This window comes from Montipora capricornis, chromosome 11 (genome assembly GCF_036669925.1).
Source record: "Montipora capricornis isolate CH-2021 chromosome 11, ASM3666992v2, whole genome shotgun sequence".
Taxonomy (NCBI): domain Eukaryota; kingdom Metazoa; phylum Cnidaria; class Anthozoa; order Scleractinia; family Acroporidae; genus Montipora; species Montipora capricornis.
The window spans coordinates 19807403-19834902 of NC_090893.1; the positions used below are offsets into that span (position 1 = coordinate 19807403).

Here is a 27500-nt window from a genome sequence, read left to right on the forward strand (position 1 = left end):
AAATTTTCGGATATTAGATTACACGAACTAGGTAAATTTGTGTATTCTTAAGAACATTCTCTTCCACCATCAAGGTTTTATTCATAATTTTCTATTGAAAACCACGTCTATGACTTTTTCACTAGATTTGAACAATGTTTTTAACCTTAAACTCTGTAGAACTATTCTCCGCAACTTCCGCTACCTTCTAGCTAAGTACTAGAAAGCTTGTGGCAAAAGAAAACAGGTTTAAACTGATGCATACTTCCCTTTTTTTGCAATGGAAACACGAAATTAACAAAACTAAAGCTTTGGAATACCCTTCCGATTTATCACATTGTATGGCACCCACTTTGAAATAGGGAAATTAAGGTTTTTAATTTCACACAGAGTTTGTTTCATTTCTTAACCTTATTGTGGGGTTGAGAGTTTGCTTTGTGAATTTCTCCCCCCGAATTTTAGAGACTAACAGTGCTGGAAATAATTTTTTTTTATTCACAGGACATATGTCCTTTCAAATCTTCATTTTGGTCGGACATTTGACAAATTGGACCGGACATAATTTATTGACTGACAACACCTTGAAGAAGATACCTCAAGATGTACTGGTGACATGTTCGGTCGTCGTGTCCGATCATAATGTGAAATTGGCCAGACATTTTCAAAATTTGGTCGGACAATGTCCGATGACCGACTGTTATTTCCAGCACTGGACTAACCCTAACTTTTGTCTATGATTTTTCGTCAACTCACCATCCACACACACAATGTAAGTAAGGCGGAATCTTTTGTGAACACTATTAAGGAAGCCACAAAGGTTGCTATTGAAACTGCTGCTGCTATTATTTGTAAATAAACCACTCCCAACTGGACACTCTATTTATGGTCATTGTTAACAGCTGTTATTATGAGTTCATGATCATGGCATCAACCACCAGTGAGAAAGTAATTGACAATGTAGAAGATAATTTTAGCCACCATGGTCTTCCCTTAACATTGAAGTGACACAATGAACCTCTATTCAGCTCAAATAATTGCCACGAATACTGTAAGCAGAATGGAATTGTGCCCCTTGCAACGAGCTGTCGTAAAGGGCCGTGACAGGGGATTTCCCCCGGCTACTTTAAAATAGAAACAAATTAAAGTAGCTTCAAGAAAGTCCGCATTGAGAATAAAATATCTTTGAAAGAAAATGAGTGAACTGAAATTTCTGGAGCACGCGAAACTTCTGCTTTACAATAAAATTAATGCAAGCTGGAATTTGTCCACAAAAAATTTAAAGACCTTCGAGAGGTTTCCGTTGTGAAATGTCAGCGTCAATGTAGGCGCACAACTGTCAGTTGTCAATTTCACTATGTCAAGAATTGAGGCAGAAGAAACTTGAGACTTTTTTTTGAGTGCAGCCTCAAGTTAATCGAGTCAAACAAATGTAGACCCCAATCTCTGCCCATTTAAGTATGATCATTCGGACTCTTGTTTCTTCCTTTCCTATTTCTATCGAGCAGAAATGCGTCGCGCCGAGCGGTCAGGAAAAACAGAAGTGTCATTTTTCACTGCACACGTATATGTCACTGTAATACGTCTGTGCTCGCGGGCTAACAGAGGGGCACGAAAAATTTCGGCATGGAATGTTCTGGTGGCGCAATGTTCGTGTTCAAATTATTATAATTGGGAAAAAACCATGCTAAAAAAATCAAGGACAGCGTGCAACTTGCAACTCTTTTCCTTGGAACAAAGCTGGGGATTTTAGGACACCAATCTTATACCCAAATATAAATATTCATGGCCAAAAATAAGATCGAAGCTGCACGCACGGAAAAATGTGAGCTAGTTGTTACATCCAAAAAACCTCAGCTCTTAACCAGAGTAAAATGCCTCAAGGTCATGAGCTTCTGGTCAAAATTAACTCATAACTTCAGAATTTGTATGATAATGTATGTTTTCGCTTTTGCATTTGGTTTGCTGTTAACTACGATGTTTGACCCAACAATCTTCATTCACTTTACAATGGTTCATCTCATGTGAAGTACCATGCCATGAAGTTGCATAGCGGCCAGGTCCTAACACAAGATCAGTTTTGAAAAATTTTCTTGACGTGGCTGGTAACTGAGAAGTGTGTCAAATACAAAAAAACAGCAATTTTACTTTGTCTTCGTTTATGAACTCTGAATAACCAAAACGATACAAGAAGTGTGTACAATTAAAAAGGCACACAAGCTTACAAAACTTAATGCAAACAAAGTGTTAACATAGCAAAAGTTAAAACTCAAATTCTGCCCGCTATGTTGATGTGTTTCTGCTAAAAAACCAACATAATGTCTCCATACTAAACTCTTTCAATTTTGATGGCACATTTTGATGAAAAAAACCCCTTTTATGGAATACCACAAATCTCTGAGACTTGAACAGGCTTGGTTGTTTTAACTGTTCTAATTCTAAATTATCTATTTATTTACTTATCTATAAGCGGAAGCGACAATCAATTAAGAAAACAAAAATAGACCCATTTATAAATAACTACATATATATGGCTGCTTGTCAAATGCGCAATAAGTCACATGAAAGGTCCATTTTGTCACCAAGAGAATAATTTCTGAGTCTTAGAAAAAGCCAAAAGTCATGATTCGTGAGTTTTTTGTTCAGAACCAGCCTGAGCTTCTTGGCCAATAGAGTAGCAGCATAAAAAGCACAAAGCTTCAGATTATTTCTCATAAAAACCCTCACAAAATTAAACAGCTGGAGGCACGCATTTATGGGATGAAATGCAGTCGAGTTATCTCAAATCAAAAATCCCAGAAGATACCATTCTGAATTCGGAATAAGCTTTTACTCAAATCAATTTAAAAAAAAAAATCCTGCTATACATGCACTAACTGTTACAGTCTTTCTGAAGCTGCATGCATCCTTTGGAGAATGAGGAATACAAGATTACATGCTATTCATATGCCAAGAGGTGGATGCGTATTGATTTCTAAAATTTACACTTGCAGATTTGCCTCAATTTATTATATACCCTCAGCACTTACCGGTACATGTATTACCTTCAATTCTTTGTTCATCCAACAGGCAAAATCTAATCATACATGTATCACAGGTGTATGGAAAAAGGGTGTCTTTTACATATTAAATAATGGCAGTGATCATTTTCACTGTAACCCACAAACATAACATAATTTATAGCACAAATTATTCATAATCAGAGCTTGTTTGCATTGTGTGCATGTACATTGTATACAATATTTAGCTTTAAGTAATGACAAGCAACTTACCACTGTTGGTCCTGAAACAGACTGATGCTCTTTTGTGTGAGCTCAAGCAGTGGCTTCGTCAAGGGAAAGAACTCTGCAATGGTGATTTGATGAGGTTGTTACACTTGCCTACCAAAATTAGTCTCTGAATAATATACAAGGCTCTAACTTTGCTTAGCTTCGAAGAGGCTGTGTTACGAAATTTATAATTAGGCAAATTTAGCGACAGAGAACTCAGTGGCAATCAAATCAAGGGAAACGTAAAAATATATAACTACATAAAACATTGGAAGGAAGGTTTGAATAAAACATCAAATACAAATTCAAGGAGGCAGGCAAAACTGAAGAAGAATAAAATGGATTGGAATTTGGGTTTTTGAAAACTGTACAGCCTAACAGTTTTATCTTTGTTGTTTGAAAGTTAAATTCTGTATGCTCGACAGACATTTTTTGCCACGAATTCTTACTCATCATTTGCTTCATAACTCCTTCCATTTTGAATCTCAGAGCCGGATAAGAAAGCGAAAACTTTCTCTATTCATAAAAGAATTCAGGATGCATCATTTCTGACTTGCTTTCTCGGTGTTTCTCGAGGAAAAAAACTAGAGGGCAGCATAGGTCGATCAAACCTCATAAAAATAATTTATTACACTGTTGCAGCAAGCTAACTATTCCTATTGCTTCAATGTTGCTTTGCAACGTTCCTCTTTATTACGATTTGAGCAGGAAGAATGAATCCCACAACAAATAAGTTAAAGAGGTGTAAGAAATACTGGTGAAATTTTTGCGTGCGCGCGTCAGTCACAACTGAATGACTGTGATAACTTAATTCAGTTTAATTCAGATACCAGATATATTGACAGAGTTGTTAGCTTTAATCCAAGGTTCCGAGAAAGCAGCAGGACGCAAGAAAAAAGTAATTAAGGACGGTGCCTACTAATTAAAGATATTTTTGCCCCGGTGTGTGATTATGCAGGAAATGTAGATCTTAACAAGTGTTATTGAAATCCAAAAAGAAAATTGGGGGTAACCACGCATTTTTCAAAGGTAATTCATGAATAATATTTGTCAAAAGCTTTAAAATACAAAGAAATGTATGGCGTTCTTTCTCAAATTGAGGCTTAATTATCTCTCAAGAATGCATGGTTACCCCAAATTTTCTTTTTGGATACCAAGAGTACTTACTAAGATCTACTTTATCCGGATAGTTTTAAACCACGCAAAAAATATCCCTGTATTAGTAGGCATCACCGATAGGAAATCCGAGTATCTCGAGATGCGCAGAACGTATGCGCAAAAACAATAGTAGGCACCGTCCTTAACGAATGAAATGATATATGAAAAGAATCATGTTATATTGAAGTGCGGATATGAAACCAAGTCAAGCTACGATCTTCGCAGTTATGAACGCAATTTTAACAATTAAGTAGAGTCGGTAGAGAAGCGTGAAAATTCAGGTCTACAACGAGGTCACTGGTTCAAACCCCGTTGAAAGTGTCGAAATCTCAGGCTTCTCTACGCATGCCAGGATCATAGCTTCACTTAAAAAGTAATTATAGCTGGTTTATTAAGCATAAAATGACTTGATCTTGTTATTAGACAACATTGAGAAACAACGAGGAACTTAATTACCACTGTCATTCCAAATGGATGAGGATTGATGTGAGGCCAAGAAATGACTCTGCCGAATTATGATTGATCAGGTTACTACGTTATAGTCCTTTATGAACAGAGCAACAACTCCAACGATATTAACAGAGGCATTTAAACGACATAAAGAACACCAAATCATTTCATACTCGAAAATTAATGAGGCAGTTCTTTACGGATAAAGATAAAATGACTGTTATCCAAATAGGTGATTGTCTCATTGCTCCAAACGACTGAGGGTTTAGTTTCGCGAGGTTTAAGGTTGTTAAGGGAACGAAAATATATGAAGCTCTAGTCTTGCTTCGCCTTGAGTGTGACTTTAAACCCGATGAGTCATAACAGAATTCTTCAATGCATTCTCAGGCACTCATTTTTTGCTTTGCCAAACCCTCGATTTTGAATCTAACCAGATAAGAAAACTAAACCTTAGAACGCTTTCCTTTTGTCAGAACTGGTTGGCTAGACCCAGTCAGTTTGCAAAGAAAACGCAACAATTTGAAGTAAAACTTGCATGATTATCCCTCGCATTTTTCTGGTGGAGTTTTTATCATCCTTGGGATGTGTTAAGTTGAAGGCCAGTCATGAGTTCTGTCAAAAATGGAAAGTGTCGTTGCTCCACTTCATCTAACAATAATAGACTTAATTTATCAGTATTTTCCCGATGTACAAGCAAAGAATAGAAGGCAGGATAGTTCTATCACACAAAAAAGTAATCAACTATATACCCACATATATAGGTTAGAATATTCAATTACCTTGCAATACTCTCGTTGGAACAGGGTGAGCATCAACAAGGAATCCAGCCGCAAACAAATCAATGAATAAGGAATATCAGTCGATTGTTTGCGTGCGTGCTTCAGTCACAACTGAATGACGGTGACCTCTCTACAAAATAAACGTTAAGACAATACCGTCATACTTCCTTGGTTTAATATAAAGGTGCTTTAGAGAAAACAACAGGAAACAAGTAAAAGGTAATCAGAACTCGTTGATTAACCATAAATTCCTTGCTCATATTATTGAAGTGCTACTGTGACTAAAAAATCACGTCTTGTTTTTCCCTGGATTTCAAAACTATGCCATTTAACCAAGTTTTGAAGCCTTGATTTGAAAAAGACACCTGTTTATTTTAACTGGAATTTTCTTATTCGATGGTCCACCATTCCTAACTTGAAAAAGCTTGAGGGTGCTGATTATCGGTTACTCTCAGGGCTTTTAAAGAAGGTTTTAGTTTTCTTATCCGGCTCTGAGATTAAAAATGGAAGGTGTTATGAAGAAAATGATGAGTAAGAATAAGTAAGAACTCGTGACAAAAAATGTCTGTCGAGCATACAGAATTTAAGTTTCAAACAACAAAGATAAAACTGTTAGGCTGTACAGTTTTCAAAAACCCAAATAGCAATGCAGTTAAATCTTCTTCGGTTTTGCCCTTGCCCTGCCTCCTTTGAATTAATTTTGTATTTGATGTTTTGTTCAAACTTTCTTCAATTTTTAAGTAGATACATGTATTTTTACGTTTCGCTTGATTTGGTTGCCAGTTCCCGGTCGCTAAATTTGCCTTATTATAAATTTCGTAACACAGCCCCTTTAAAGCCAAGCAAAGTTAGAGCCTTATATATTTTGTTCCATAAAGAACGTTTCAGTTTTACGCTCTTGTTCCTCTCAGATTTGTGTTAAGAAAGTTTATACTTTTCCTACAAGATAATGCTTCAATGACAGACTTGATAATCGAATAATCACGTAAAATTGAAATTACAGAGTCACGACGCCATTGCTTCACCCCCGCCAAACTTTTGCCTTTGAATAGCGAGGGGAATGGTTATGAAACCCGGCAAATTTCTTTGTTGTAGGTTTTTGTTCTCTTTTTGGGCCTTGACCGTGCACAAAACACAATAGTTGTTTACTCCGTACTGAGGAACAAACCAATAGAAACGTGTTGGTTACGTAATTCCTGCGTAGTGTATGAGCGCAAAAGAAAAGATTGTGCACGGTCGTGGACTTTCCAACCTAAATCTTGGTATCTTTGTTTTCTCCTTTGATGTTTGCCGAGCTTCCAAACCAGTCGACTCTATTAACTATGGTATGGCCTTATCTCATGAATATATTTAATACTTATGCGATGCAAACCAGTTCCGATTACATATGCCTTGGTTTTTGCCTGTTTTAATGTCATTTATTCTTAAATTCAAGATGCATCATTTCTTACTTGCTTTCTCGGTGTAAAACGAAAAAATAGAGGGCACGCACTATAATAGGTCGATCAAAGGACAAAGAAATAATTTATTACACTCTTGCAGGTATCTAATATTCCTGTTGCCTTGCAACGTCCCTCTTTATGACCAGTTGAGCAGGAAAAATGAATACCATTACAAATAACTTAAAGAGGAATGGATTTTTTGCGTGCGTGCGTCAGTCACAACTGAATGGCCGCGATCACTTAATTCAGTTTAATTAAAAAAATATACATAACAGAAATACTGACAGAGTTGGTAGCTTTGATCCAAAGTACAGAGAAAGCAACTACAGGGCGCAAGTAAAAAGTAATCAACGAATGAAATGATATATGAAATGAATCGTATATTGAACCGCTGATATGAAATCAAGTGAAGCTATGATCCTCGCATAAGGCAAATTTTAGCAATTGCTTAGAGTCGCTAGAGAAGCCTGAAATATCAAGTCTTCAACGAGGTCCTGTTGAAGTCTTGAATTTTCAGGCTCCTCTTCCGACTCTACGCCATTGCTAAAATTGCTTCATAACTGCCGGCGAGGATCATAGGCTCACTCAAAAAGTAATCAGAACTGGTTATTAAGCATAAAATGACTTTGTTATTGGACAGTGTTGAAAAACATCGAGCAACGTAATTACTGTCGTTCCAAATGGATGCGGACTGATGTGAGGCCAAAAAACCACCCTGCCGGATTACGATTGATGGTTACTACATTCTCGACCAACTCCAAAGTTATTAGGAGAGGTATTTCAATGACAAACGAAACATTAAGAACACCAAGTCATTTTATACTCGATGAACCTGTGCAAATTATGAGGCACTTCGTTACGGAACGATGACTGTTTAGATCCAAATAGTTGATTCTTCCATTGCTCTTAACAACTCACTGACGGTTTAGTCTCACGAGGATTAAATTTGCAAAGGGAACGCAAATATATGAAGCTCTTGTCTTGCTTAGCTTTGAGTGTGACTTTAAAGCCGATGAGACATAACAGAATCAGAAGTTTTCAATGCATCCTAGGCACTTATTTTTTGCTTCGTCAAGCCCTCCATTTTGATGAATCTAACGGGATAAGAAAACTGAAACTTACTCTATTTCATCTAAACATAAGTGACTTAAATTAACTTACCTTCTCGATGTACAAGTAAATAATAGAAGGCAGGATCCTTCTATCACACAACAAAGAAATAATTAACTATACACAGTAGGAAAGAATATTCCATTAAGCTTACCTTGCAATACTCTCCTTGAAAAAGGGTGAACAGGAATCCAGCTACAAATAAATCAAGGGATAAGCAATATCGGTAGATTGTTTGCGTGCGCGCTTCTGTCGCAACTGAATAACCGTGATCGCTTTATAAAATAAACGTAAAAACAATACCGTCATACTTCCTTGCTTTTATATAAAGTATAGAGAAAACAGCCGCAAGCAAGCGAATTAAGGAATCAGAACTCGTTCATTACGCATAAATTCCTTGTTCATATTATGACCAAAAAATCAATTTTTCTTTTTCTTTCAACAATGTTAACTAAACGTGAAGTGACCCAAGTTAAAGAAACTTGTTTATTTTAAGGACGTTCGCGCCAATTGTTTCTGCGCATCCTTACTGCGCACACAAATGCACACGCCACGTCATACACCAGCGCGCGCGCTAAGTAATAAAATGAGCACTTATAGGGCAAAAGGCCATTGGTATAGCTTTGCCTGGATTTAACGGTCTTGGACGTTCGGTGACCCCTATTTTTCTTTCCAGAAACGGATTTTATTTACAATTATCTCCACGTTTTCCAAAAACGAACAAAAAATCAATGTGGGAAGTTCAAAAATTTTCAAGATTTCTGCTCACGGGACATCAAATCCTGGCATCTTGCGGCTGCAAGGCGCGTGAAACTGTGGTCGCTAAATGCGAACTTGATCTTTAAGGGAACCTCACCAGTTGACTAAATTCACTTAATTAGTCCACTTAAACAATATTTGGCAGAGAAGATTTCACTTCAAAGATTTAATTGCAATATATTTGGGTTTACAGACACTGGCCTTATTCGATAACGAAGCCCGATTTTGTCACATTTTGGGTGTTTTTCCGGACATGTTCTCTCCAAAACGAAGTCGGTGACCCCCCATTTTTTTTACATTTCTGACATAACTAACTCATCATCTTACAGTGGTAAAAGTTTCAGAAGAAAATCAATGTGGAAAAAAATTTCGCGCGAACGTCCTTAAGTGGAATTTTCCTATTTAATGCTTTGGAATCTTTAGGGAGCTGGAGTTTAGGTCGATCATACAACAAACAAATATTTTATTACACTCTTGCAGCAGGAAAATATTCCTATTGCCTTGCAACGTCCCTCTTTATGACCAGTTGAGAAGGAAAAATGAATCCCACTACAAATCAATTAAATAGGGATGAGAAGTACTGGTGGATTTTTTGCGTACGTGCGTCAGTCACAACTGAATGACGGTGATCTCTTAATTCAGTTTAATTCACAAAATAAACATAACAGGAAAACTGACAGAGTTGTTAACTTTAATTCAAAGTGAATAGAAAACTACAGGGAGTGAGTAAAAAGTACCCAAACTGGTTTTTTAAGCACAAAATGGCTTGTTCTTGTTATTAGACAATGTTGAGAAACAACGAGCAAGTTAATTACCACTGTCGTTCCAAATGGATGCGGACTGATGTGAGGCCAAAAAAACCACCCTGCCGGATTACGATTGATGTGCTCACGACATTATCGACTCTCTCGACAAAATAGTCCACTATAACGAAAATCTGAGCAGAGCAACTCAAAAGTTATTAGGAAAGGCATTTAAACGACAAATGAAACATAAGGAACTGCACTGAGTCATTTCAAACTCGATCAAACTGAGCAAATTAATGAGGCAGTTCTGAAATAAGGAACGAGATAAAATGCCTTTTATCCAAACAGTTGATTGTCCCATTGCTCCTAATTAACAACTGCTGGTTTAGTCGTGCGAGGTTTAAGGTTGTAAAGGGAACGTAAATATATGAAGCTTTAGTCTTGCTTCACTTTGAGTGTGACTTTAAAGCCGATGAGGCATAACAGAATCAGAATTCTTCAATTCATTCTCAGGCACTAATTTTTCGCTTTGTCAAACCCTCTATTTTTAATCTAACAGGATAAGAAAACTGAAACGTAGGCCGCTTTCCTTTCGTGAGAGCTGGCCTGCCAGTCCCGTCAGTTCCAAAGAAAAGGCAACAATTTGAATGAACACTTGCATGATTATCCTTCGCATTCTTCTGGAGGAGTATTTATCGTCCTCGAAGTGCATTAATTAGATGGCGTTATTGACTTAGTCCTTCGAAATGCCTGGTCAGGCCAGTCAGTTCTGTGCAAAGATTGAAGCGTCCTTTCGGAAAGCTTTCGATTCCAAACTCGGCGTCATTTGTGAGTTGAGTCTGTTGGTTCTCTTCTCTGCACCGAGAGGTTTTTCTTCGGGTACTCCGGTTTCCCCTCTCCTCAAAAATCAACATTTGACTTGAATTGCGTTGATTGTTAATTTCAGTTTACAGTGTCCCCAATTAGTGCTCCAGCGCTAGAACGACTAGACACTTAGATAAAGTTCCTTCCTTCCTTCCTTGCTCCACTTCATCTTACTATCAAAGACTTAATTAACTAATTTTCTCGATGTATAAGCAAAGAATGGAAGTTAGGATAGTTTATCACACAACAAACAAATAATTAACTATATATATAATACACAGTGGGCTAGAATATTCACATACCTTGCAATACTCTCCTTGAGTTCGTGCTTCAGTCACAACTGAATGACGGTGGCAGCTTCACAAAATAAACGTAAAAACAATTCTGTCATACTTCGTTGCTTTAATATAAAGGCGGTATAGAGCAAAGAACAGAAAATAAAATTCCTTGTTCATACTACTGAAGTGCTACTGTGACCAAAAAATGAGGTCTTCTTGTTCCTGGATTTCAAAAGTTCTATTTACTGAACACTAAGTGACCCAAGTTTTAAAGCCTTGATTACAAAAAGACACTTGTTTATTTTAACTGGAATTTTCTTATTCAATGGTCCGCCATTCCTAACTTTAAAATCTTGAGGGAGCTGATTCTTGGTTACTTCCCCTCTACTAACTATGCTTTCAGGGCTTTTAAATTACATTAACAGAGAAAAAACCAAGAGACATGAGTAATAATGGAGCGTAAAACTGAAAAGTTCTTAAGGGAAGTAACAAATGGAACAGGAAGAACAAGAAGTCATTTCAACTTCGATCAAATTGCAAATTAATGCAACAGTTCTACACGGAAAGAGATAAAGAGATTGTTACCCAAAAAGTTAATTGTTCCATTAATCCGAACTACTGATTTCTTATTCCTTTGCGATTGAGGTCGTTATGGGAACGAAAATATATAAGGTTCTAACCTTGCTTAGCTTTGAAGAGGCTGTGTTACGAAATTTATAATTAGGCAAATTTAGCGACGGGACCGACTCAGTGGCAACCAAATCAAGGGAAGCGTAAAAATATTCAACTACTTATATCATTGACGGAAGGTTTGAATAAAACATTAAATATAAAAAATACGAAAAAATATAATACTCTAACCTTGCTTAGCTTCGAACGGGCTGTGTTACGAAATTTATATATAATTAGCCAAACTTGGCGAGTACGAACTTGCAACCAAATCAAGCGAAACGTAGAAATACGTTGAATCTACTTAAAACGTTGAACAAAGGTTTGAATAAATTAAAGGACGGGGAAGAGCAAGGACAAACCTGAAGAAGATGATAATGTATGGAATTTGTGTTTTTGAAAACTGTCTAGCCTAACAGTTTTTCTTTGTCGTTTGAAAATTTAATTTTGTATGCTCCACAGACATTTTTTGTCACGATTTCTTAATTATCATTTTCTTTATAACTCCCTCCATTTTGAATCTCAACACCGGATAATAAAACTAAAACCTTCTCTATTCATAAAAGATTCAAGATACATGCATCATCATTTTCTGACTTGCTTTCTCGGTGTACAAGGAAAAAAATAACGGGCAGCATAGGTCGATCATACCACAAACAAATAATTTATTACACCCTTGCAGCAAGCTAAGTATTCAGTCCTACTGGCTTGTAAAGTTCCTCTTTACAACGATTTGAGCAGGAAGAATAAATCCCACTACAAATAAGTTAGAGAGGTATAAGAAATACTGGTGAATTGTTTGCGTGCCCGCGCCAGGCACAACTGAATGACTGTGATAACTTAATTCATTTCAATTCAGATACTAAATACTGACAGAGTTGTTAGCTTTAATCCAAAGTTCCGAGAAACCAACAGGAAGCAAGAAAAAAGTAATTAACGAATGAAATGATATATGAAAAGAATCATATTATATTGAAGTGCGGATATGAAATCAAGTCAAGCTGCGATCTTCGCAGTTATGAAGTCAACGCAATTTTAGCAATTGCGTAGGGTCGGTAGAGAAGCCTGAAAAATCAGGGGCCGGTTCCTGAAAGGAGGAATAACTCTATTCCTGGAATAAATGTGCCTTATTCCAGGGATAACTTTATCCCCGGAATAAATTCTGTTCCTGAAAGAAGGAATAGCGCTATTCAGGAATATATCTGGGATAAATTTATTCCACCTTGCGAGTTGGTAATAAATCGCTATTCCATGGATAAATCTGCAAAAGCAAGATGGCCGACATGTTGCTGTTTGTTGCTGAGGCTTTTTAATGCACGTCTGGATGACTACCTAAGCGAGAACGACGTCAAGTCGAGATTCCGTTTTGGTTGAGACTCCATAAATTACCTTGCCGATTTGTTGTCCGATGATCTAGCCAGAAACACCGCTCGTAATCACGCACTTTCACCACTTGTTCAAGTTTGTGTAGCCTTACGTTTCTTCGCATTTGGATGTTTCAGTTTTGGTTTTAGTGGTATCATTGTCGGTAAACTTGCTTTGCAAGATGCCTTTATTTCCCTCCACGTTTTCTGTAATTATTGTCAACTCTCTGGTAGTAAAATTAGGTTTCCTTATTCTTTTTTCGGCACTGTTTCCGGCATGCTCTTCTGGATCCATGTTTACACAGATACAGAAAAATTATAATTTGGCAAATTTAGCGACCGGGAACTGGCAACCAAATCAAGTGAAACGTAAAAATACATGTATCTACTTAAAAATTGAAGGAAGGTTTGAATAAAACACCAAATACAAATTTAAAGGAGGCAGGGCAAAACTGAAGAAGATTAAAATGGATAGCTATTTGGTTTTTGAAAACTGTACAGCCTACCAGTTTTATCTTTGTCGTTCGAAACTTAAATTATGTATGCTCGACACACATTTGTTGTCACGAGGTCTTACTTATTCTTAGTCATCATTTGCTTCATATAAACTCCTTCCATTTTGAATCTCAGAGCCGGATAAGAAAACTAAAACCTTCTTTATTCTTAAAAATTTCAAGATGCATCATTTCTGACTTGCTTTCTCGGTGTACAAGGAAAGAATTGAGGGCACTATAGGTCGATCAAACTACAAACAAATAATTTGTTAAACTCTTGCAGCAAGCTAATATTCCTATTGCCCTGCAACGTCCCTCTTTATAACCAGTTGAGCAGGAAAAATGAATCCCATTACAAATAAGTTATAGAGGAGGTGGATTTTTGCGTGCGTGCGTCAGTCACAACTAAATGACCGCGATCACTAATTTAGTTTAATTCAGAAAATAAGCATAACAGAAATACTGAAAGAGTGGTTAGCTTTAATCCAAAGTACAGAGAAAGCAACAGGAAGCAAGTAAAAAGTAATCAAGGAATGAACTGATATATGAAATGAATCGTATCAATATTGAACCGCGGATATGAAATCAAGTGAAGCTAAGATCCTCGCATTTATGAACTGCGTAGAGTCGGTAGAAAAGCCTGAAAATTCAAGTCTTCAACTGGGTAACGGGTTCAAACCCCGTTGAAGTCTTGAATTTTCAGGATCCTTCCGACTCTTACGGAATTGCTGATATTGCGTTCATAACTGCCGGCGAGGATCATAGTTTCACTCAAAAAGTAATCAGAACTGGTTTATTAAGCATAAAATGACTTTGTTATATCGGACAATGTTTACAGACATCGACCAACATAATTACCACTGTTGTTCCAAATGGATGCGGACTGATGTGAGGCCAAAAAACGACCTTGCCGAATTACGATTAATGGTTACGACATTCTCGAGCAACTCCAAAGTTATTAGGAGAGACATTTAAATGAGAAACGAAACATAAACAACACCAAGTCATTTTATACTCGATAAATCTGTGCAAATTATGAAGCAGTTCCTTGCGAAACGATGACTGTTTACTCCAAATAGTTGATTCGTCCATTGCTCCTAACAACTGATGATTTAGTCTCGCGAGGTTTAAATTTGCAAAGGGAACGCAAATATATGAAGCTCTAGTCTTGCTTAGCTTTAAGTGTGACTTAAAGCCGATGAGACATGACAGAATCAGCATTTTTCAACGCATTCTTAGGCACTCATTTTTTGTTTCGTGAAACTCTCGTCCATTTTGATGAATCTAACCAGGTAAGAAAACTGAAACTTACTCTACTTCATCTAAACTTAAGTGACTTAAATTAACTTACTTTATCGATGTACAAGTAAAGTATAGAAGGCAGGACAGTTCTATCACACAACAAACAAATAATTAACTTTACACAGTAGGCGAGAATATTCAATTAAGCTTACCGTGCAATACTCTCCTTGGAACAGAGTGAGCATCAACAAGGAATCCAGCTACAAATATCAATGGATAAGCAATATCGGTAGATTGTTTGCCTGCGTGCTTCACTCACAACTGAATAAACAATGGATGTTCAGTTCACTGAAGCATGATACAGTCCCAAGATTGTTTTTATGTAAATATCCGCCCCTCCACCCCCCTCAAAAAAAAAAAGTTAATAAGTGAAACTAGTCAATAAGACCGTGACCGCATATGACGTCAAAATATGATAAGAGCAGAAATTTTGTGGAACACAAGACTGTAGCCGAGTGTGTCACTGGTGTAATGAATTAAAAGTTTTTGATGACAGAGACGTCAGCTATGCCAGCGTGAAATGCAGCAACAGAATCAGCGTTTACAAAAGCAGGAAGCAGAGCATTCCAAACTGCGAGTTAACATATTTGACAAAAACTGTCGAAACTCGAACGGATGCTGCATGCTGGCACGCGTACAGTGAGGAAAAGCCACCACGCAAGTCATTAGGAATAAATTTCCTAAAGTTGCCTGTCCTAATGATGTAATAAAGAATGATAAGTTTTCGATGATCAACGACGTAAGCTATGCGTCTGTCCTCTAACAAATCATTGGTGAGAACCAATCAAAATTCGTGCATTACTGAGCTTATTGAATGAAGAATAATGATGCACACCTCCAAAAATACCTTTGAATTAGTAGGCAAAGTCCTTAATACTGCAACATCAAAGCACAGATGACCTAAGCTCAGTGTTGGGAGCTCTGTGATGCAATTTTAGAAAATTTCATGACAAGCAAAGACCGACTGAGAGACAAGAGTGGAAAATCCCAATAAATGCTCAAAACGGTAGGGCAACATAAAAGAAATACAACAAAGCAAAGGGCACCCTTGAAAGTGGCTTCATTTGCATGGGTTATCTTGAAAAATCAGCTTGAAGTTTTTACAATAACTGGATAAAGGTTGTCTATGCTCAGGTCTACCTTTTCTGTGATTTAACCGAAAAGGAGTTACATATTGCCATGGAAAAGTTCTAAATTTGTTATTGACCCATTTTAGTGATACACCCCAAAATACCACATTAAGGCTATTTTAACGATGAAATGATTTATGAAATGGATCATATATGAACTGCGGATATGAAATCAAGTGAAGCTATGATCCTCGCAGATATCCTTTGCAGTTGCGTAGAGAAGCCTGAAAAATTTAGGACTTTAACGGGGTTTGAAGCCGTGACCTTGCGACACCGGTGCGACTCTCTAACCAACTGAGCTATGAAGCCACTGACGTTGGGAACTATTTTATGAGGTTTTTTATCGTGAGTTTTAATCGGCCCAAATATGTCAGCTTAAACCCATAGCATTGTAACCCCTATTAACCCTTTTACTGGTAAGGGTAATGTAATGTAATGTGCCTATGCATAATTGGATTGTCCCAGTAAGTGCACTCGTGAGAGGAGTTATTGTATCATAATATAAAACTTTATGGCAAAAGCTGTTAAAATTATGAGTCTAAACCTTTTGGATCAAATTGATCGAAAACGTTTGGCCTCATACTTTTAACAGCTTTTACCTTAAGTTTAATGTTCTACTTTTATTGGCAAAATGTACATATTGTATCATAGTTAATAAAGAAGAAACTGGTTAAGGAAACACGGCAAACTTCAAAAGGCAGTCCTGTGGTTGAGACAGGCAGTCATGTGACATCGACCGTGAAACTGCTTTGCACAGTCATTGTCAATTCCCTTCCCTAGGGCCCGCAAAATGGGTAAAATCAGATCAAATGTCCCCACCATGGGCAAATAATATCCCTCCAAGTATCGCAGTCGTTATGTATTTTATCATTGATATAAAGGTGTCAGGGTTTATTATTTCCTTCAACGTTCTGTGTATTCTGAGGGAAATAATATGAACAAATCTGAGCTATTAGAATCGGGTACTAAGATTACCCGTGTATTTCAGAAACCAGTTGTTGTCAACCCATTCTCAGTTTTGTTTTAGCCTGATTGCAAAAAGAGGTGAACCTTAGATTTAAGGTATGTTAATCGTTTCCTGGTAAAGCGCAGGATCAAGAACGAGGATTGGAAAACGCCCTCGTTTATGTTTCGCAAGGGGGGGTTTCGACCTTAACAGCTGGTATCGCCATGGCGATATATTCCAACCACACCAAACATATTTAGGTTTTTCATGGTTAGCTCACAATGAGACACGCTATTATTATTTGGCAGTGTTACCTTTCGGCCTCTGTGTGGCCCCTTATATTTTCACTAATATCATTCGCCCCTCGGTTGCATGGTGCAGAGCCAGCGGTAATTTTATTGCCGTTTTCTTTGATGGGGGCTAGGCTACAGCTGACAATTATGATTCGACAAAGGCGATGGCAAACAGAGTTCATTCTGACATAGCTCGAGCTGGCTTTACCTCTCCATGTAATAAAGAATAATCAGTCTTGGAACCCACACAGTTCCTCACTTGGATTGGCCTAGTTTGGGATTCATTACGACCTTGAGGGTGCAAAGTATTGTCTACCAATTAGTGTTATCGAGTCTATGAATTTTAGAGTTCAGAGTAGGCCAGGTACCTAGCGTCATTTATCGGAGAAATTTTGTCTATGGGGCGAAGTACAGGAAGCCTCTCGAGAATAACTACATTCCAAATGACGCTTGCCGCTGCTAAACATTGGGACGAGCCTTTTTCGTCAGATGCGTACCCAGGCAGCCCAGGCTAGGAGGGTAAAAATTATTGATAACAAACTCAAAAAAAACTCTTAAAAAGCCGTACTTTATTGTCCTAGTGACTTTCTCGCTTTCTGTGCGGTTACTTACCTGAATTAACCAGATTTAAGGGACCTCGCGCGAAAATATCACTGTATTAGTAAGCATTACCGATAGGAAACCCGGGTATCTCGAGATGCACAGAACGTATGCGCAATAGCAATAGTAGGCACAGTCTTTAATTTCCCTGTTCGCTGCCGCTGTTTGGGCGCAATTGTGTGGGTCTGGGACGAAAATGCTCGCAAACACGGTATACGTACTTCAATATTCGAGTACGAGTCAAACCGTTTGGAATCAAATCAACTCGAGCACGACTTGTCACAACCAAGTTCCATTACAGTCGACGGTCAATAAACTATTTGCTCGAAGAGGAACACTTCTTAATCCTCAGCTGAGCGGGACCACTGACATGTCGTCTTCAATTTTCGGAAGAAGCTTATTATCAAAATTTTTAATCCTCAGCCTGCATGTCCATTTCGTTGAGAGGACGTTTTTGAAAATAACGATTTCTCGTGGTTTCCAAAGCAGTCCAGCAACCACACCCAATACTCTTGTTTTGTGCTGCGGTGGACTGAAGTTAGTGAAACGAGATCAAAGTTTATTGCTTCCTCAGCAAGCAAGCCTGAACCGAGCAAGTAACTCGGGTCTCTATTCGGCAGATATATTTAGTACAGGAAACCTTCTCTCTTGCAAAACGCAATGCATTGTGGTCCTCAGTAAGAGCACAGGCACAAGGGGTTTGAAATGTTGATGATCTTATTCTTATGGAATTTCAATTAATTTAGAGGGACCGATACTTTCAAGAGGGCTGTTGTCTTCGGGAATCATGAGAAAGGTCTCGAAATTAGCGTTACTATTGGGTGCCCCTACTTTCGGAATTCTACGTTACATGTTAATTAGGTCACATTTCGTGGAAAAGTAGAACAGGAACAAATCATGCTTGTCGACGGTTGTATCTCAAAACCAGTCCTTTCAATTCAATTATGTGTTTAGACTCTGCGTTAGATAAAGGAGTGTCAATTCCGAGAGAAAGCGTAAACAAAGGAAAAATCCAATTTTAATTTCAAAAATGTCCGCTTACTGGAATGTGTAAATACAGAGATTTACTGGTAAAATAGGGAATTGAAAAACGTGTCTTTACGTAGAGCTTATTCTTCTGCACCAGAAACAAGGGTTTTGGCCTTAAGTTTCTTTTATGGTTTGCTTGACTTTACTGGAAAGCATTATACCGCGCTTTCTAAGAAACGTCCTCTCAACGAAATGACCATAAAAGAAGAGGATTAAAATTTTCGATAATAAGCTGGGAAAGTGGAACATTTTATGCTATTCAACTAATAATTGTCAGTGATTTGGGATCATAAGATTTTCGACATAGCAGACTAAATGTAGATAGAACTTTGCCTTTGTTTCAGCGGAGACAGTGAATGTGTTTAGTTCACGATTTTCACTTACTCCAAAACGTCAATTTGAATGAGTTTTAGCTCGATTCAATTGTAATGTAATCGTGGAGGTGAATTCGTGTGATTTTAACTAAATGAAACGCTCTGACAGCTTTCCATTCTTTCGGGTTCTCTTGTTCCGATGTGCACATAAATCGAATACTAATTAGCCCTGGCGAAATACTGAGTCAGATGTTTCTGGTGCAAAAAATGAATGAATAAAATGATATATGAAATGAACCATATACTGAACAGTTACTGCGGATATGAAATCAAGTCATTCTATGATCCTCGTAGTTATGGACGCAATCTTAGCAACTATGTAGAGAAGCCTGAAAAATTTAGGACTTCAAGTGGACTTGAAGCCGTGACCTCGCGATACTAGTGCGACGCTCTAACCATCTGAGCTGTGAAGCCAGTGACGTTGGGAGCTGGTCATTTGTGGGTTCTAATGTTCCCGTGAGGAATGAATCAATGAACAAAATGATATATGAAATGAACCATATACTGAACTGCGGATATGAAATCAAGTAATGCTGTGATCCTCGCAGTTATGGATGCAATTTGGTCTGACAAAAACCTGAAATCTGAAAGTGAGACATGCAATAGTGAGAAATTTCCTTTAGTGTCTTTTAATTATTATTTTTCCAAGTATAAAGTTTGCTTATTAATGAGGTCTAAGGTCGTCCAAAATATCATGTAGGTGCTTAATAGACCACATTCGATATATTAGAACTCAGTCCTAAACAAAATGCATCATCTCGAGGCTCTGGGGAATAATCTCATACAAATCGTTATATTTATTCCCCAGAGCCTCAGGATGATGTCTTTTGTTTTAGGACTGAATTTTAATCGAAATTGGTCTATTGCAGCCGAAAATGTTTGCAACCCCGATATTAACACGTGAATCACGTAAAGTTTGAATCCTTTTCTCGTTCACGGGGGCACTTTATACAAGAACTTTCCTAGGACAAAAACCATTTTTGCTGCATGGCAGAAGTGTTAATTATAAATTAAGTTTAATCCGCTTTCCGTTTCAAATTAATTATAAGGCCCTGCTACAAAATGCAAGTGAATCATCTTCATAAAGACTTCCTTTCCAAGAAAAGCCTTCATAATTTCCCTTATATAATAAGCACACGATTTCAAGCGGCAAAACCGTTTAGGTCTTTCACACGCTCAGAGGCTGGCTGACAAAGGCAGCAGCATAATCGTCTGGTTATTTGGCTTTCTTTGCTGGCAAGAGAGAAGAGATAAGTGAGGTGAGTGACTAACAAAGAAGTCTTTCAGATCATTATCTTTGACTGATTTCTTTAAAACTGTTCATCACCTGCTCCGGACGTACCGGAAAAATGCGCTGATGATCAACTATCTTAAACGTACAAGAAATGTGTAAATTTGGAGTCCCGGCTTCATACCTAAATCTTTATCCTTGTAAGATTATTAAGACAGTGATTTCAAGTCTCTTTACGATCCCATCAAACATTTCCTGGCTTCGAGTTCCAAACAAAGAACAATGCGCTCACATCATGTAGAACAAAACAAATTCTTAGAAGAGAAACGAAATCAATTTGAGAACCATTTTTGCAATCCTACAAGAAACGCCAGACAAGAAAACTGTAGCTAGAGAGCTAGAGATCTTGAAATCTTGAAATCAATGAACCTCTCACAATGTTATATATTTCTAGCTTACACGGGATTCTTCCACACATATAAGTTTTCCTTCGTAAAAGCGTCGAAAGTTTTCCATGCGGATGAATCCTGGGACGTTTTACGGATAACGTTTTAATCCCATCAGTACACGGGGACTTAGATCAAACAGGAAAGTCCTACTCAACCCCGACAATCGTTTCTATCTTCTGGGCTGAAAATTTCATGCAACTGTTACTACACACTACCTCAGTATCTGCGAGGTCGTCACATAAGGAATCCAAGTCGTATTCATGCTATTTCGTGTCAAAATTGAGTTTAATAACTTCCCTTTTGAGGTGCATGATCTGCGTATACATTCCTTAGAGCAATGTTGACTTGAACGTACAAAACAGAGCTCGGGTTAACTCATGATATATAATTTGGTCAAAGAGCAATTTCCAATTGAGTGTTGATTTTGGTTTTATCCCCATGGTATTAGGAGGGGGGGAGGGGGGAGGGGGGAGGGGGGTTGTGTAGGTGTATGCTCCCTTATGTTAACATGGGTGTGTATCGCTCCAAGGGGTATGGCTCTCCAGCAATTTTGGTCTAAAATCGGGACGTTACAGATTTTGACAATGTTGGTCCGAAAATGGGCCATTGTCTTTTCTGTAGTCTGAAGCAAGGTATAGAGTTTTTTCTTTACAAGAACTTTGATGCCAAATCAGTAGCATGTTTTGGTCAAAAATGGGGCACTTAAACCCTCTTCTTGTTGTCTGAAATAGGGTCTAGGGGAGGGGGTTGCATATCTACACTTTGCGTTAGGCTCAAAAATCTCGCTCCACTTCCTCTCCAAATCAGAAGTAAAACCAAAACCACTCGTGACTCGCTCGAACGCGTTTTCCTACGCTTAGCGCAGGCTACTCGAATCTTCTTTGAATTATAATTGCTTCATTGCCTTGTTTTCGTCTGTAGTACTTACTCTGAGTTACTGTGGTGACGTTCGTTTCAGTCTTAAAGAAACTGAGTTGAAAATGCTCAAATTTGAATAGCTGCTGAGGGGGAAATTTTAAGAGCTCTGATAGCAGACAAGCCCTTTTTATTCTGTTGCAGAGATACAATGCTTAGAACAGGACACTCCTGGTTAGAAATTCATATTGTCGTACTTATACGTCAAGCAAAACATGCATGTTAATTAGGTTACATTTCGTGGAAAAGCTTAACAGGAACAAGTCATCTACCGTTTTAGTTTAATTAGAACTTCCTGCCTAACACAAGATACATGTATGGGAACATAGAATGCTTTTCGAAACCGGGCCTTCAATGTCTGGCCGTTCAATTCAAGTCTGCTTTTAAACTGTGTTTTGGATGAGTGGAGCCTTACTTAGTCATTAAGATACCATTTTGATTTACTCATTATTGAGTTTGCTAAATTATTCATAACAGCTTATAATTATTGTCTGCAACTTAATGGTTGTTTATTTCAATGTTGGAGCTTGTTCTGTGATGTACTGTTCACGGTCACGGTAAAGCTCTCTAAGAGGTTTTCAGAGTGATTGCATTTAGTTTCTAATAGCAAAGTCTTAGCTGTCATTCAGACGCTGTCGCAGTTCTGCTAAACTTTCTCCAAGTTTTCTACCTACCCCTAATTCTTTCCTTACACTGGAAAAAAAATCAATATTGTGACTAAAAGCCCGAAATATTTATTTGAAAACAGAACAATCATTTGTGCGTCAATCAGTCGATGTTTGTTTCTCCGCTTTTAGACTTTTCAAAGCTGCAATGAGTCACTTATCGATTTTGCTGCTGGTAATCGTCGGGATCCTTGTCCCAGAAGCATTAGCGGACAGTGAAAAGTGAGAGGATTGCAATAACTGTTGCAATGTCAACTGTGTTTCCAGTGAAATGCGCGTAGAGGAACAGACCAAGGGGACCATTCGCGTCTCTCAGCTGTCCAACGGCGACACCATCCGTGGGATCAGGGGAACTGAGCGGATGCCTGGCTGGTGCAAGGTGGCAGCTGTTTATCCGAGGGCCCATAGCGACAATTTCACAACCTACGATGGATTCACAAAAGACCACATGGTAATTGATGCCGATACTGTTCGCCCGTAAGGTAAGAAAGGAGAGGTGAAGAAATCTCGTCTGTTTACGCTTGCTACCGAGTGCGACGCCGCATTAAACGCAGATGGTCAGGCGTTCACGCCAATCAGCACCACGTTCTGTCCTCATGAGCTGAGCTGGAGCGAGTATCTTCCTCTGATCGCTGCCATTCGCCGCGTGACCAACCGCACAGGTTACTTTTGGTATCTTAGCGACGCTTTCCATGACAACCAGACAGCAAAGGTTCCACGCTGGATTGACATGCTTCACGACATCTGTACAGAACTCTTGCGCTGCGCGCGTGAGGGAGAATGCCAAAAGTTTGAAAAAATCATGGAAGAGTTTGTCCACGAGCACTTGAACAGAAGTATGTGGTAATGGTTGAGAGCGCATTTCCCAACATGGGTGGAGACGTGGACAAAGATGAAACAGGCACAATCACTGAGGTGGTTCACGAGAAAGGTACAAACAACGTTCTGCTTTTCTCGGCCGTGGGCTGTGCTGCAGTTGGGCTCTTGGTCGCGGTCGTTGCATCGGTCCTTCTGTACCGCATGCGAGTGAAGAGGAAGCAAAAGGCACTAAAGGAGCCGCATCCAAACCAACCACCGGTTATGGTCCAGGATACCAAGGCATAGAGATGACACCAAGTTAGCGCTGCAGCTTTAAATTAGCCGGACACCGTCGCATAACTAGTTTTCCTTGCCATAGGTCAGGAACGTACTTGCTTATTAATTGTAAGGGTGGTTAGTAAAAAAACACATTTTAATAATTTGGTTTTTAGCAATTAGAGGGAGGCAGCTTTGACACCGTCGCATTATTAGTGTTCCCTTCTGTAGGTCTGGAACTTGTTTTGTCATTGTAACGGTGATTTGTAAAACAGCAGTTTTACCTATTGATTTGTAACACGCAACGGCAGCATTAATATCCTTGGGGAGCCATAACTGTTTTTATAATAGGCCTTTTTCGCTTGTACATTTTGTTTTCCCAATACAGGTCATGTGATAATACTCAGGAGGTTTGGTTCTTTGTTTTGTTAATTAAAAAGAGTACATAAAGACATATTCATGCCTGCGTGCACTCTTTTTAATGAACAAAACAAAGGACCAAACCTCCTGAGTACTATCACATGATCTGTGTTAGGAAAACAAAATGTACAAGCGAAAAAGCTGTATTCAAGACATTAATAATTGATACATTGCCCAAATATGGTAATAAAGCTCTCGATAGATGTAGGTCTACATGACGTCTAATCGGCGATAGATGTAGATTTCGCAAGAAAATGTTACAATTTCGGAATCTTTCATTTGTTATCAATGTGTTGAATTATAAAACAGTTATAGCGTTCAAGCTTGCGCGATATCGCCTAATTTTAGCCAACTCGGTCTTCGGCCTCGTCGGCTAAGTATAATAATTAGACGATATCACGCTCGTTTTTGCGCTATAACCGTTACATGCCTCCTGATATCCATCAAGTACGTTTAGAATGTTGTGTCGTGAAATGATGTGGAATACGCGTAATTGCAGGATTTGAAGCCTTTCGATGTAATTAGTCTTTGCTGGTTTTGAAGTCTGGGGAGCTTCACTGTAAACTAATGTAATGCGATTTCGTCAGTAGAACTCAGTGTAGTTGTAACGGCGACGGGCAGAAATAAGCATGCAATTAAATCATTTTCCCAAGCCCTCATGTCTCGGTTAATAGGCGAGTTCTTTACCCATCTCCAGGTGGAATACCCTCTGTAATGCACCGCACGGGGAGATCCCACTCAAAAAAGGAAGCTTTTTTCCAGGCTAAAGGGTAAAAGGGTTAAGGATTTTGCAAGAAGAAAAAGGGTTCGAAAGGTTGACATTTAGTGCTTTTAATGTGGTTTCCAAGTAAAACGTTATGTGATAGTGAAAACGACAAAAACACTAAGATGACACACGCTAACACACCGATCTCGTAATGTGATCCACCTTCCCACACGCGGCTTGCCGTGGGAGAACAGTTTTGTTGTTCCCAACACAGTTTATCCCAGGCACGTCTCGTATGTGGAGATGCCAGTTAAAGGGATGCCTAAACTTCCGCCTGGTATGTTAGCTACGCCATGCTGATGAAGCCTAGAAGGATCGAAACGGTTGGCCATGGCTGCTAATTGACCGGGTGGAATGCTTGTGCGCATGCGTGATGTGTTGGCGAAACCGGGTTGGTGTTTGAGTGTGTTACCTTGCTTTTTCTGTAAGAATCGTTCCACTGTTAGTGTAAATACGTTTTTCTCCTTCTTTTGATGATCCCAACATGAACTGTCATCACCGAAGTATCTGAGCTGAGGGCTACACTTTCTGCCCAAAATGGTTTATATAAAAGGGTAAACGTCGGCACGTCGGGGCAGAGCCAGCCGAGAAAAAAACGTTGCAGGAATTTCTTAAGGACGTTCGCGCGAAAATCTTCCCACATTGAAATTTGTTTCATTTCTTACCTGAAGTTAGGTCATAAATTACTTATTCCAAAAATGAAAAAAAATGGGGGGTCACCGACTTTGTTTCGGAGAAAAAGGCAAGGGGAAAATGCCCTAATGTCGACAGATATGTCATCATAACGAGATGTAGCCTCATCTACTCATCCGTCGAAAATCATGAAAATAATAAGTTAGAGTGAAGGTTTCTGTGCATAGAAATATAGGAGTGGATTTTTTATATAATTGCATGCCACTGGGGATGTCGTAAACAGTAGAGTTAATCCTCAACGAGCGTTTTTGCAAGCGCTACCCGTTGTAACCACTTCAGGAACTCAGGACAGAAGGAAAGAAAATTTTTTAAATGGCAACTTCTGACATTGTGCTTTTTTAATTTCATCTTATTTTGTAGATTGTAAGAAGAGCAAGTGAGTGATGTCTTAAAAAATAGGGGTCACCGATGATCTAAACGAGTAAAATCGATGTGATGTTGCGAAGCTCTTGGAAAATTTAGTTTGTCACGAATTTGCGTGATCCGTCGGGGAAGGACTGGAACCCGAGACAAGATGAATCGGTGAAAGGTTTTTGTAAAAAAAAAATTGTCTTGAGCATAGCAACGAAGTTTCAAGCAGGTGTTATCTTTATTTGGTTAGTGTTTTGTCTAATATCTCTCCAATGCCGTCTTTCTCATTGCCGTCTTTTTCATCTCTGACTGTTTCCTCATAGGCCCGCACTATTCAAGTGGATTAGTACGAGAAGATAATTCTGCTCTATTTTCATGAAAGTAAAGGAAAAGAACTTTAAAAGCATGAATTTATTATGAACTAAAAACTTCGCAACGTAATAATAACATTTTCAAAAACCAACCCCACTAAATTTACGCAACGTCGCTGAGTAAAACTAACCTTCCTCGAGTTTTCAAAACTTTCAGCCACTACTCGAGTAGCGCCCTTTTCCAGGATCCCGGTCCATTCTCTTTGATGTTCCATGATGAATTGGAAATAGATGTGCCATTTTTTAACCGACCTGGAAATTTTTTTCCCTGCGGTTTTGTCGCTATAAGATCTTAACTAATGCTTGAAGTAATGCGTTATATATTGCAGTCTCGTTACCTGTGCAGTAAAAGTTGCGCACAAACAATTAACGCGAACGTCCTTAAATGATGCTCTCTTTTGTGAAAAGTTCCTCAATAATTTTTTTTGTTTTTGGGAAATCTGCCAAATAGTTGCCATTTTTTTCTCAAAAACGCAGTGACGTTTCTTAAAATTTGTTCACTCTTTTAAATTATATTAATGGTCGCGTTAATGTCACTTTATCATTATACTTGTTTGGATGTGAAGCGGAAACAAACCTTATTTCTACTAACGAAGTCTCTTAGAAAACGATGCTGAAATGATAGTGGGAAAGTAAAATACGAGCCAATAAAACAGGTGGCTGGTTGACTGTTATTAAGGACTGGACAAATGCCCAAGTTAAAAACTTTAATTTTTCAGAAAAGAAACGGCCTAATGTTTGGCGTTCAAATTGGAGGAATCCAAACCTGTTCGTAGTTTGTTTCCAGCTTCCAGAGACAATATGGTGGGAGCTGAGCACGTGGATCGCGTTTGACCGATGCGTGCTATCTGTCATTTCTTGTGGCTGGAACCCGCTGACCCTTTCGCTGCAGTGCTTCTTTCAACCTCGTTTCCAGCGCCCTTTTTCAACGTTGTTTACTTGCGGAGGTTTTGTGAGTTCAGTTTTATTCTCTTGTGATATTTCTCGTTTTGAATGTGCCGTCTTGTTAAACATCTTATCATTATTGGGCATATTACTAAAAAAAAATATTTTAGAAACAACACAACACTTTTTAAATTTAAAAACATGTTTCGACAGTGTAAGGTAATTACCTTACATTGGTCCTTTTTCTTTTCTCACGCAGAAAAAGGTTCGCCTTTTTGCTAAACATTATTGTAATAATATTGATATTAAGTTAGTTTTCTCATCATTTAAAATCGGCGACATCTTCAGTGTGAAGCATCCTGTCCCTCGTGGGCTCCGTGCGGGTGTGGTATACAAGTTTTTGTGGGCGGGCTGTAGTGCCTGCTATGTCGACGAAACTACCCGGCATTTTTCCACGCGCGTAAGTGAGCACACTTTCAGTGATAGGACCTCGCACGTTTTTAAACATTTACAGAATTCTGAGCATTGCCACACTTTGTGCTCTAATGGCTGTTTCAGCATCCTAGATCACGCTTCTACCACCTTCCAACTTAAGATAAAAGAAGCCATTCATATTCAATGGGAGAAACCTTCACTTAATCATCAACT

The 27500-nt window shown here is 38.5% G+C and overlaps 1 protein-coding gene across 1 annotated transcript in view; it reads right to left on the reverse strand.

The window, feature by feature from the left end:
• LOC138024409 (G-protein-signaling modulator 1-like) overlaps positions 1 to 14900 on the reverse strand; it is a 24174-nt gene extending 9274 nt beyond the window's left edge. The window contains exons 1-2 of the mRNA XM_068871620.1: positions 14813 to 14900; positions 5633 to 5762 (exon numbers count right to left, since the gene is read on the reverse strand). The gene's annotated coding sequence lies outside the window, so the exon portion shown is untranslated. The remainder of the gene's footprint in view (positions 1 to 5632; positions 5763 to 14812) is intronic.
• Between the last annotated feature and the right edge of the window lie 12600 nt (positions 14901 to 27500).